The sequence below is a fragment of the Cibotium barometz genome, chromosome 8 (genome assembly GCF_041138505.1).
Source record: "Cibotium barometz isolate CiBa-2024 chromosome 8, ASM4113850v1, whole genome shotgun sequence".
Taxonomy (NCBI): Eukaryota; Viridiplantae; Streptophyta; class Polypodiopsida; order Cyatheales; family Cibotiaceae; genus Cibotium; species Cibotium barometz.
The window spans coordinates 60,004,867-60,018,769 of record NC_141053.1 but is presented as its reverse complement, the minus strand read 5'-3'; the positions used below and the strand labels follow the sequence as shown (position 1 = coordinate 60,018,769).

General features: G+C 43.5%; 1 protein-coding gene across 3 annotated transcripts in view; it reads left to right on the top strand.

Annotated features, from left to right (window-relative positions):
* LOC147636501 (sodium/calcium exchanger NCL2-like) overlaps positions 1–13,903 on the top strand; it is a 100,194-nt gene that overhangs the window by 28,087 nt on the left and 58,204 nt on the right. The gene's annotated exons all lie outside the window — the stretch shown is intronic.

Genomic DNA, 13,903 nt, shown 5'->3' with positions numbered 1-13,903 from the left:
TTGATTTTTTTTTCCACAGTAGAGACATCTCTATGGCATCTCTTCTCTATATTATCTTAAGGAAGAGTTTCACAAAACTGCCAAGTGGCAAGAATTTAGAGGTTCAAGAAAGGGAAGAAAAAATTTGGGTAGAATTTGGTTTTGAAAGCCTGACAAGCACTGGTTGCCAATCAGTTATTAATTAATGGCGGTTCAAAAGGTAGACGAAACAGAAATTAAATTAGGGAGCGCTGCAAAATGTGGGTTTGGGCAGTAGCGTAATTTTTTCCTTGCAAAAGCAGCATTAGAAGAGTAGCATTATTATAATAATAATAATTATTATTATTATTATATAAGTAAAAGCTCTGCAAGAAGCGCCGGGGTGGTGGTCGTGGTGGTGGCCTAGACGACGCAAATCGAGGGGATGGTGGTAGCCTAGACGACACAAACCGATAATGGAAGGAGGCGGGGGGACGTGCCGGACTTGTGGAAATCTGCGTACAAGACTGCGTCTTCTCTTCTCCTGTATTTCTTCGTACTTGCAGCTGCAACGACGCCCTCTGCCGTCTCCGACCTCGCGCTGCCCCGTTCTCTGCTCGCTTACGACGAGCTCACCGTCCTTAACCAGCGCGAGCTGGGCCTGGATTCACTCTCCAGAGCTGGAGATAGTGTCTTCTCTTCGCATCAGGTGAAAGCTGCGAGCACCAGCAATAACAGCAGTTCCTCTTCCTCCAACAGAACCTCAACCAGCGCTTCCGCCTCTTCCTGCCAGGCCACCTATGGCGTCTTACCCTGCACCAACACCGTCATCGGCAACATCTTCTTGCTCACCGCCTATGGCTACCTCCTCCTCGTAGCGGCCAAATTGCTGTCCTTGGGCAGCGAACTCCTTCTGACCGTGCTGGACGCTGGCATCATCGGTGGTCTTCTCCTCCCCATCTTGGGCGCGCTTCCGGACTCCATCCTCATTTTGGGTACCCACTCATTCCTTTGCTCTACACTACATAACCGCTCGGGTCCTAATCGAAAGCCTGCGGGATTGCTGGTCTGTAAACAACAGCTTGCAGTAGTACTCTCCTAAGGACTCTACACTTTTATGGTCTTACACTTCACATATTAGGAGATCATGTATGCTACTCTCCTAAGGACTATACACTTTGTTGGTCTTAACACTTTATATATTAGGAGATTATGTGTGGCAGTGAAGCATCTTGTAATGGCCTTCCAGGAAACTCGTGCCATTGTCACGCACGTTCACAAAAGCAATCGATCTTAGGAAAGTAGAATACAGCATAAAATTAAGGAAAGAAAGCTGCATGCTACTCTCACAGCACCAGAACTGGGGCCAACAGCCAAGACATCCCTCATGGACTATCTTCTTGCGGATGCGAATCTGTAGTCACCATAGTTGATTTGCAAGGCTCTTCTTGGGTTGCTGGGTTTCTGGCCTCCAATGGCTGCTCTTCGCGGCTGAGGGTTAAGAGGGGCTGAATGCACAAATGACGGCCCTATTTAATGCATCTCACCCTCTGTTTAGGAGCACATTTTTATCTTAATATTTGCCCTTGGATTTGTTCAAACCGGGATTCGAACACGCCTGGCCCTTGGCAAGGCCTGACATCGGGCTGTAAACATGTTACATGTAGAAGCCGAAGCGTGACTAACTATGCAATAATTAATGCTAATTAAATGCTGATTAACATGCCTGAACTGAGAGCACAGAGAAGAGTAGAAATTTACCTATTCTACTATGTATGCTGTCCTGCTGGTCAGCCAACGCTTAGCCCAATATGGGTACTTTCCAATTGGTCAGTGGTCAACTGACAACCTGGCCAACCAGGCTTCGCACTTGGGTGCCGGCCCTGGGCATCCTTCTGGATATCTGAAATGCGTCTATTCTTGCTCTTAACCGGGCAAATTGTTGGAACCATGTCCATGTGGCACTCATGTAGCTGTTATACGTGACATTTCTTCCTGTTAAACTTGGAGCAAAAGAAAACTTATTCACCTTTAGGCTTTACTCCTTCCTCAATTTGGTCCACTTTAGGCTCTCCTCCTCTTTTCCTCCAGTGCTGTCTCTACTAGTGAAGTCACTGCATTCTCCATTGGAATGAACTCGGAAAATGAAATCTGCAGGGTGCTGCCACCGATTGTGGGAACTGTTGGATCTTCGAAACTACTAGTTCATGAACCTTTGTGGACTGCAGAATTGTGTTGACTGTGTAGAAACTGAGAACAACATCTGTTCTTGGTCTTCCATTGATCCCACACTCTTGGACAACTTCAGGTCCTTTTAAGCACTAACCACTCGTGTTGTGCAGTTATCAACTGCTTCTGCTATTGACCACTTTGTTGCAATGTCTTGCCTTAAGTTGCATACAGGTGCTCCCATTTGTTCATGTCACGTGCATCCTGCACTTGGATGCCACGTAGACATTTCTGTACAAAAGGTGCAGGACCTAGGATGGTGAACTGGTCCCATGTGAGCCCAGTCCGGAACGAGTCACCCAGGGATCCATCTCAGTCGTTCGAGGTCAGGTGTGCATTGTCCTGCACATGAGTCCAAGGTCAGGTGTGCACTGTCCTGCACATGAAACAGAGCCAGTCCGCGCTGTGAGTCTCCCTCTAGAATGATATCAGTGATTCTGTGTATTTGGTATGGTACCGGATGCCAGATCACTGAGTAGTTAGTGTTTAGAACAAGGGGCCAGCCCATAGGGCTACCCCAGATCTTAGTGTGGGCATGGGAATGGTGTGGAACCACCCCCATGAGGGCCAAGAAGGCCCAGGCTGAACCCACCAGCCATGAAGGGGCTGTAGGACAGCCCTAGGGCAAGCAAAAGGCAGATTCCAAGAGTTTACAGCCTTTGCATGGCTGTAGGGCAGGTATGGGGCAGCCCATACAGGCTGCCCAGCCCTTGGAATGTGGGCAAAGGGTGTGCCCAGCCCTTCAGAAGCAGGCGCATCATGTCCAGCCTTTTAAGGAAAAAATGCAGCATTTTATGTGAATATTTTCAGCATTTTATGCTGAATTTTCAGTCGTGGGAGCATTTATTGCTGGCCGCCTGCAGTAGTACTGGCCGATTGCTGTAGTTGGGCTAGTGTAAAAGGGAGAGCCCATGTTCCCATTCATTTATCTCATTCTCCACCAAGAGCTCAAGCATAAGAGGCTAGACAAAGCCAAGAGGGTGCTAAGCAAAGGGGTGAAGGATTCAGGTCAAGGGCAGGGTATTCCTAGCCAAGAAAAGGTCCAAGATTGCTGTATTTTCTTTCAGATTTCTCATCATTCTAATAAAGTAAATACACCATCCGTGGTGGGGGCCCTACAGAGGGTAATTGGGACCCAATACTGTGTCCTCTCCACCTCTCCCTCTCTCTCTCTCTCTATTTTCTGCACTTCTCCTTTCAATTTGTGCGTTAATTTCTGTCACGAAAAGAGTGCTGAATTCTGAGTATTGAAGTTGCCGATTCTTCTCTGAAGCTTCCGCATATTACATTTGTAGTGGGTTTTCTTTCTTTCCTTCTCGAATAAGTGATAAAGCGGACCTCAGTTGGTGAAAAGTTTAAAGTTTAAAATTCAACTTCATAAGTTGAATAAACCTTTGAAACAAACCTTGTAGACCTTGGAGCCTCTTGTGTCATAACATCTTCTTGAGGAAACATGGAATTTCATTGTAACCTTTGAGGGTTTGTGGATAAAAGGTAACTCCGCTTAGTGTGTGGGAGAGTTGTAAAAGCTTAGTATGGACTCATGGAGAGAGAGTTATGCATGACAAAATTAACCTCATCTTGTAATAGAAGTCTAAGCAAATCAAAGCAAAGATCAAGAAACTAAAACTATCCCATTATTATGTCAAAGCTGAGAGCTTGGGATACTTAGAGTTTTAAGTAAAAAATTTCACTTGTATGAGGAGGGTAGGTTTAAGTTGATCAAGTGTGAGTTATCACCTTCCTTTTTGATGGAACTCTCTTTGCACGGAGGCTCACTTATAAAGGGATACCTCAATCGAGAAAAGGTCTTGTGAGAAATTCGAAGGAGCATCATGACAAACGACATGGGTGGGTATTTTAATAAAGTGAATATGATTGATGGTTGCAAGTACCATAATTGGGCCATCAAGATGCAAATGGCACTAGTAGATAAAAGGGGTTATGAAGAGTTGTGAATGGTATAGACACGAAAAGCCCTCAGGCTTGGCTTTGTGAGCAATAAGTGAAAAACAAACGATTCAAAAGTACTTTTCTACATTATCAATGGCCTTAGGTATCTCCAGGTATATCTTTATGCTGTATTAGCTGACATGCAAATTTCACATTGTGAAGTTTTTGTCCAAGTTGCAGCCAGTTGATATTGTGTTAATTCTTTCTATCTTTAGTGGTGCATATGCCGTATCAACTACCTTTTTGTTGTAATAATTCTTTCTATTTGTTATGATCCTTAGTGCTAGGCTTCATAATGGCTGAGTCTACCCTGTATCTCCAGAGCTCTAACAGAAACTCAATATACAGACCTTTGTATAAAAGTATGCTCTTATGTGTGTGCGCGCGCACGTGGGGTGTGTGTGTGGAAGCATATATTGATACCAAGTTCTATACCCACCACTATTGGGCATTGATGACATTAGTGGGGATGTCGTAGTATCCAGTCCATACTATGCATGATGGAGTTGATGTTTTATTGTCTTGTGGATGACTACCATGAGGTTATAAATTGCTCATTCCTAGAAGGTAAATTTGGGCATGTTCTTGGATTCATCTAGGTATATCTTTATGCTTTATTAGTGGATATGCAAATTTCACATTGTGAAGTTTTCATCCAAGTTGCAGCTAGTTGATATTTTGTTAATTCTTTCTATCTTTTATGGTGCATATGCCCTGCCCTATCAACTACCTTTTTGTTGTAATAATTCTTTCTATTTGTTATGATCCTTAGTACTAGGCTTCATTATGGCTGAGTCTGCCCTGTATCTCCGGAGCTGTAATAGAAACTCAATATACAGACCTTTGTATAAAAGTATGCTCTTATGTGTGTGTGCGCGCGTGCGTGGGGTGTGTGTGTGGAAGCATATATTGATACCAAGTTCTACACCCACTATTGGGCATTGATGATGTTAGTGGGGATGTCGTAGTATCCAGTCCATACTATGCATGATGGAGTTGATGTTTTATTGTCTTGTGGATGACTACCATGAGGTTATAAATTGCTCATTCTTATAAGGTGAATTTGGGCATGTTCTTGGATTCATCTAGGTATATCTTTATGCTTTATTAGCGGACATGCAAATTTCACATTGTGAAGTTTTCGTCCAAGTTGCAGCCAGTTGATATTGTGTTAATTCTTTCTATCTTTAGTGGTGCATATGCCCTATCAACTACCTTTTTGTTGTAATAATTCTTTCTATTTGTTATGATCCTTAGTGCTAGGATTCATTATGGCTGAGTTTGCCCTATATCTCTAGAGCTCTAACAGAAACTTAGTACACAGACCTTTGTATAAAAGTATGCTCTTATGTATGTGTGTGCGCGCGCGAGTTGTGCGCGTGGAAGCATATATTGTTACCGAGTTCTACACCCACTATTGGGCATTGATGATGTTAGTGGGGATGTCGTAGTATCCAGTCCATACTATGCATGATGGAGTTGATGGTTTATTGTCTTGTGGATGATTACCATGAGGTTATAAATTGCTTATTCTTATAAGGTGAATTTGGGCATGTTCTTGGATTCATCTAGGTATATCTTTGTTCTGTACTAGCGGACATGCAAATTTCACATTGTGAAGTTTTCATCCAAGTTGTAGCGAGTTGATATTGTGTTAATTCTTTCTTTCTTTAGTGGTGCATATGCCGTATCAACTACCTTTTTGTTGTAATAATTCTTTCTATTTGTTATGATCCTTAGTGCTAGGCTTCATTATGACTGAGTCTGCCTTGTATCTCCGGAGTGCTGAGAGAGACTCATTTCATAGACCTTTGTTTAAATGTATGCTCTTATGTTTGTGTGTGTGCACGCGTGGGGGGTGTGTGTGTGGTAGCATATATTGATACCAAGTTCTACACCCACTATTGGGCACTGATGACGTTAGTGGGGATGTCATAGTATCCAGTTTATACTATGCATGATGGAGTTGATGGTTTATTGTCTTGTGGATGACTACCATGAAGTTATAAATTACACATTCTTATAAGGTGAGTTTGGGCATGTTCTTGGATTCATCTAGGTATATCTTTATGCTATATTAGCGGATATGCAAATTTCACATTGTGAAGTCTTCGTCCAAGTTGCAGCCAGTTGATATTGTGTTAATTCTTTCTATCTTTAGTGGTGTATATACCATATCAACTATCTTTTTATTGTAATAATTCTTTCTATTTGTTATGATCCTTAGTGCTAGGCTTCATTATGGCTAAGTCTGCCTTGTATCTCCGGAGCTCTAATAGAAACTTAGTATACAGACCTTGTATCTCCGGAGCTCTAACAGAAACTTAGTATACAGACCTTTGTATAAAAGTATGCTCTTATGTGTTTGTGTGCGCGTGCGCGTGGGGTGTGTGTGTGGAAGCATATATGGATACCAAGATCTACACCCACTATTGGGGATTGATGACGTTAGTGGGAATGTCGTAGTATCCAGTCCATACTATGCATGATGGAGTTGATGGTTTATTGTCTTGTGGATGACTACCATGAGGTTATAAATTGCTCATTCTTATAAGGTGAATTTGGGCATGTTCTTGGATTCATCTAGGTATATCTTTATGCTTTATTAGCGAACATGCAAATTTCACATTGTGAAGTCTTCGTCCAAGTTGCAGCCAGTTGATATTGTGTTAATTCTTTCTATCTTTAGTGGTGCATATGCCCTATCAACTACCTTTTTGTTGTAATAATTCTTTCTATTTGTTATGATCCTTAGTGCTAGGCTTCATTATGGCTGAGTTTACCCTATATCTCTAGAGCTCTAACAGAAAACTTAATACACAGACCTTTGTATAAAAGTATGCTCTTATGTGTGTGCGCGCACGCGCGGGGTGTGTGCGTGGAAGCATATATTGTTACCGAGTTACACACCCACTATTGGGCATTGATGATGTTAGTGGGGATGTCGTAGTATCTAGTTCATACTATGCATGATGGAGTTGATGGTTTATTGTCTTGTGGATGACTACCATGAGATTATAAATTGCTCATTATTATAAAGTGAATTTGAGCATGTTCTTGGATTCCTCTAGGTATATCTTTATGATGTATTAGCGGACATGCGAATTTCACATTGTGAAGTTTTCGTCCATGTTGCAGCCAGTTGATATTGTGTTAATTCTTTCTTTCTTTAGTGGTGCATATGCCGTATCTGTTTTAGCAATCATCTCCTGTCTATATATTTACATCAGGGCCTCTGTTGTGGGTGTGCCCGCCCGATTTAGGTGTTTTCTCATTTATCTCCACTTCCCATATTTTTTCCTATTTTTTTCCATTTTTTTAATGTGTGGAGGGCTGTCGGCTGCCCGCCTGCCTCTTTGTACTATCCAATGTGTCTTTAGGAGCTGGCCGACTCTGTTGATGGCCAACAAGATTTACAGCAAACTGACTGTAGTGCTGCTGGTCGGGTACACTCTGGGGGCTGTCGGCTATTTTTGAGCAGGTCGATTGGCTACCTGGGGCCATATAAAATGGCCCCTTGCCCCCCACACTATTCATCTTGTACTCTGGGATTTTCTTGTGTATATAGGAGAGTTATACGCTTCTCTCTCTCTCTCTCTCTCTCTCTCTCTCTCTCTCTCTCTCTCTCTCTCTTGTTGGGATGACAGAGGATACCCCATACAGGTACTCCGATTTGTCTCATAGGCCGAGTTCGGTCTTTTGGAAGACGTTAATAAAATCTTTCTTTCTTTCTTTCTTTCTCTCTCTCTCTCTCTCTCTCATTTCTGCGTTTTTCTGCTGTGCTTTTGCTCTAGGTGTTTTCAGATCTTGTCTTCATCTCCGCTGCATATTCTGACATGGTATGAGAGCCCTAGGCTCTTGGAAGATCTTGGAAACTGTGTGAGCAAGAGGGGGGCTGTTTGTAGTGATGGGGAGAAACCTGTCAATTAGGGTTTAGAGTTCATTCATGGGAGATATACACAGAGAAGCAAGGGAGAGAGAGAGAGTGAGAGTTGTGGGGATAAGTCAACTCATGAAAAGCATGAGTGTGTGACTCCCCTATCACACATGTATATTGCACTAGTACACATAGTGCACTTAGTACATTAAAAGTACTAAGTGTACTATGTACTATAACTTATGGGCTTGTACACACTATAAGGGTGGGCATAACGCCTTTACCCCAACAACCTCCCACTTAAAGGCAAAGTGCCCTTAAGTAAAGGAAAAGAAAAATCAGCATGTACATGATAATATACAAGGCCATATCAAGGCTGAAACTGGCCTCATCCAATGCCCATCAAGTGTCTGCAATGAGCAAACCGCTCCGGAGGCAAACTCTTCGTCAACAGATCAGCCGAGTTGTCATCCGTATGAATCTTAACAAGCTGAATTTGCTTGTTCTCTATCACCTCTCTGATGAAGTGATACTTCACATCCACATGCTTCGTCTTTGCATGAAAGACAGGGTTCTTTGCCAACTGGATGGCACTCTGACTGTCACAATGCAACAATGGAATATCCCCTGTATAACCCAAATCAACCACTAACCGAGATAGCCATAATGCCTCCTTGCAAGCCTCTGTGGCTGCAATATACTCGGCCTCTGTAGTAGATAAGGCTGTGCACTTCTGCATCCTGGATATCCATGACACAGCACCTCCTGTGAATGTAAAGACATAACCGGTAGTAGACTTCCGGTTATCTGGATGACCGGCATAATCCGAATCCGTGTAACCATGCACTAATGCATCCTGTTTGCCAAAGCAAATGCACAAATCCTGTGTGCCCTTCAGGTATCTCATGACACCTTTCACTGCTTCCCAATGCTTCTTGCCAGGGTTGGCCATGTATCTAGAAACCACTCCCACTGCAAATGCAATGTCCGGCCTAGTAGCAACCATGGCATACATGAGACTGCCACAAGCTGAAGCATACGGAATCTTGGCCATATCAGCCCTGTCTCTATCTGACTGTGGGCTGTCCATAGCACTGAGTTTCACATATGGAGGCAAAGGAGTACTAGCTTTCTTCCCCCCGTCCATATTGAACCTCTGCAAGACTTTGCCAATGTATTCCTTCTGAGACAAATACAACACATGCTGATTTCTGTCCCGAAGTATCCGCATACCCAAAATGTGATTTGCATCACCCAAATCCTTCATATCAAAGGTTTGATGCAGCCTCTGCTTCAAAGCATCCATCTCTTTACGAGATTTCCCGGCAATCAACATATCATCAACATACAAAATGAGAATCAATAGACTGCCATCCAAAGCTTTCTTGGTGTACAAGCAGTGATCTATGTCACTTCTCCTGAATTTCTGAGATTTCATGAATGTATCAAATTTATGATACCATTCTCTTGGTGCCTGTTTGAGCCCATAAAGACTCTTTTTCAGCTTGCATACAAGCTTCTCCTTTCCACTCACTGCATAACCCTCTGGCTGCTGCATATATATCTCGTCATGGAGATCACCGTGAAGAAAAGCAGTCTTCACATCCATCTGAATCAAGTCCAGATCATCATGCGCAACCAAAGCCAACACAGCTCTAAGTGTGGTCATTTTGACCACTGGAGAGAAGATCTCATCAAAGTCCACACCATATTCCTGCTTGAAGCCCTTAGCCACTAACCTGGCTTTGTATCTTGGCTTTGCATCTGGTGCAACTTTGAGCCTGTAAACCCACTTGCATGGCAAAACCTTTTTGCCTGCAGGCAAAGGCACCAATTTCCATGTTCCATTTTTATGCAGAGAATCCATCTCTGACTTCATGGCACGCTCCCATAGAGCCTTGTCTGCCCTCTGTAAAGCCTCTTTGTAACATGAGGGCTCCCCACAGTCAGTTAGCATCAAGTAGTCAACCCCTGGAACAAACCTGTCAGGGGCTCTGGAGGGTCTAGTGGACCTCCGTACCCAATGACCATCATTTGCAGGTTGCTGTCCAGCCTGCATATCACCCATTGGTGGCTCCTGTTCCATGCCATAAGGCTGAAAAATCATGCCCGGTATCTCCTCCAACTGTGGTATATCCATAGGGATATCTTCTGCCATCTCTGGCTGTCCATTTGGACCATTTTCAGCACCATTTAAGGGCTGGTTTTCCTGCTGTAATGGCTGATTTACAGCCCTTTGTTGTTGTCCATGATGTCCATCATCATCAAAGATGACTCTGCCAGGCTCCTGTTGCCTTGCAGGCTCCTTATACATGCATGTTTCATCAAAAATGACATCATTGCTGCGTATGATCTTTTTATTCATGGGATCCCAAAGTCTATACCCCATTTCACCTCTGTCACCATATCCTAGGAATATGCATTTATGAGACTTAGGATCAAGTTTGGTGCGCATTTCCCTGCGTATGTGCACGTACGCAACGCAACCAAACACTCTCAAGTGCTTGTATGACGGAGGCTTCCCTGTCCATACTTCTTCTGGCACTTTCCCACCAAGCCTCGTGTTAGGTGACCTGTTTATAAGGTGAACGGCTGTCATAACAGCTTCAGCCCAAAAACCATGAGGTAATGCAGCATGTGACAACATAGAACGGACCTTCTCCTGTATGGTCCTGTTCATCCTCTCTGCTGTCCCGTTTTGTGGAGGATCATAAGGAGTAGAGAGCTCCCTCTTGATGCCTTTAGCATCACAAAAGTCCTGAAACTGTTTGGACATGTACTCTCCACCATTGTCGGAACGCAAAGCTTTCAGTGTTTTGCCAGTTTGATTCTCAACAAGAGCAACAAACTTCTCAAACACTGAGAATGTATCACTCTTCAAACGAAGAGGATAAACCCACACCTTGCGTGTGGCATCATCTATAAAAGACACAAAGTATTTTGCCCCTCCCAAAGAAAGCTGAGGCATCTCACATACATCTGTATGCACAAGCTCTAACTGAGCATCTTTCTGTCCAAGAGCTTTCTTGTGGGGGCACTGTAGTTGCCTACCATATATACAATGCTCACAAAACTGAAAACTTGAAAACTTTAGAGAAGGCAAGTAACCCAAACGAGACAATTGCTCCATTCCCTTGACACTCATGTGTCCCAACCGGCTATGCCACATAGAAATTTCCGGCAGCTCGGTTGCATTTACATTAGCATGGTGACAAACACCTGCATGCATGAAATAAAGAGTGTCCACCTTAGAGCCTCTGGCAACAACCAGTGAGCCCTTACTAATCTTCCACTTTCCACTACCAAATGTGGTAACATAATCAGCATCATCAAGCTGTCCAGTAGAAAGCAGATTCTTCTTGATCTCAGGCACATGCCTGACATCATGGAGCATAAGCTGTGAGCCATCTGAAAATACAAGCCTCACATCACCTCTGCCAAGTATCTTGCATGCATGGTTATCACCCAAATAAACCACTCCTTCATTGCCAGCAGTGTACCTGACAAACAAGTCTCTGCAACCTGTGACATGAAAGGAGGCACCTGAATCAATGATCCATGAGTGCATACCATGACCACCTGTAAGAAGTGAATGGGCATCAAGTGAAGAAGTAAATAGGACCTCATCCTCACTGCCACCTGCATGTGACACATTGATTTCTTCGATCTTGACTCCACTTTTGCCCTTTGGCTTTACATCTTTGGCTTCGTCTTTCTCTTTGTCTTTGCCTTTTCCCTTTTTTTTCTGATCATTTTTCCATTTGTAGCATTGCTTTTTAATGTGTCCCTTTTTGCCACAATAATGGCATTCCAAATCCTTTTTGGAGCGAGACTTGCTCCTTCCCCTTTCTTGGCTTTTCCCCCTTTGCTGGGATCTCCCACGTGCATTCATTGCATTGGACTTTCCAACAGAGTTGTTCTTCCTGTTCATCTCTTCTTGAAGAAGAGCACCCTCAACATCTGCATATGACAGCATAGCATGCGAATTGCTAGTGGCTGTCCTGAATGTGTCCCAACTCTCTGGCAAAGTGCATAACAAAAAGGTGGCTTTGAACTCATCGTCCATTGCCAACTTTTGATTGATAACCTGGCTGACAATACCATTAAACTCATTGAGATGGGCTGTCATAGAAGCCCCTTCCTTCATCTGAAGGCCTATGAGTTTCTTCAACCAATACACTTTGCTTGAGGCACTTTGTTGGGCATACAAGTCCTGCAATCTCTGCCACATTCCCCAAGCTGTCTTCTCTTCACGAATGCTGAAAAGTAATGAGTCTGACACAGACAACATGATAGTAGATCTTGCCAGCTCATCCATATCTTCCCACTCTTCAGCTGTAAGAGAAGCGGGCATTACACCCCTTTCTTTGATAGGCTTGTGCTGCTTTTTCTGAAGCAACACATTGTAGCACTGGGTTTGCCAAATATCATAATTCTGCGAGCCTTCAAGCTTCTTGATGTGAAGCAATGAAGAGCTCTCACCTGTGGTTGCCATAGCAAAATGCAACCTGTAATGCCTGACTCCCTGCAAATGTGCAAACACTGCACCCAAGATGTGCAAACACTGCACCCAAAGCACACGAAGTGCTCACAAATGTTCTCCCAAGCTTTATCTCCCACTGCGGAAGCAAGAATGCAACTTTTCTCCCACTTTTTGTGATGAAAACACCAAAATCTGGTTACTGCAGATTTTGGACAGCACCTTGAATGTGCTCTTTTGCCCTTCCAAAGTACTGTACAGCAGTACTAAGTGCTTACAAATGATGTACCAAACCTGTACCGGCAATTTCAGCAGCTGAATTTGAACCTTTTGATCACTCAAAACAGTGTACAGCCATGTCAAAACATGCACAAAGCTGTGCCAAATCTGTACCAGCAGGTACAATAGCAATAAATGCTCTCCTGGCTGTCCAAATGAGTGAAAATCAGACTTTTACAGTCCCGTACACTGCATACAACAGTCCCGAACAGAAATTGGGCAAAAGCCCCTTGACTGCAAGCTGATTTCTGAAGATTCAAGGCATAAATGTCTTGCCTGCTGCTTTGCCAAGCTCAACAAGCATACAAACTTGAAAAGCCCCTTGATTTAAGATCAATTTCTGATCATACATGGTACATTGACGCACGTAAAGGCATCCAGAGTGTTCACGATGCTTCCCCCTGGCCACATATACATTAAATACATGAAAGCCCCTTGATTTACAGGCACATTGAGTGCTTGTAAGGCATCAGCACATTAACCACAGCATCAAATGCGATTGCGTGCATGCAAATCAACCCAATCGGCACAAAAGCCCCTTGATTTGCACTGTAATTTGCTGCAATTTTGCCCAAATGTGCGATTTTTCACATCATACAGCATGTATGAGTGCTTAATTGCACAATTACATCAAAAGCCCCAAATTTTGACATCCAATTTCCTGCAAATTGATCCTGATTTGACCAATTTCCTGCAAATTTATCCTGATTGTGACCAATGTCACCCAATTTTGCCAATTTTGCTCAAAAATTGAGCAATTGGGCACCTGTATTTGCTCAATTGATTTAATTGATAAGAAATTCGCAAAAAATTGAAGGCAAATACCTATGAAATTCTGAATTTCTCTGATTTGCAGGCGGGTTGATGAATTTGGTGCTGCTGCAGAAAGATTGTGCTGATGAAAAATCCTCACATGTGAGTATCTTCAAGCGTGGTGTAGAAGACTGCTGCAAGCGCTGCCCTTTGGCGAGCTTTGTCAGGGCGAGTGATGCGAACAATACCAGGTTGTTGCCTGTACTCCCAGCAGCGCACAGAACAATACCAGGTTGCTGCCAGATGGAAGCTTGCTGACGGGCGCCCCCTTCGCTAATGGTCGGGCGTTGATCACGATGTCACGGTGGTGGGCG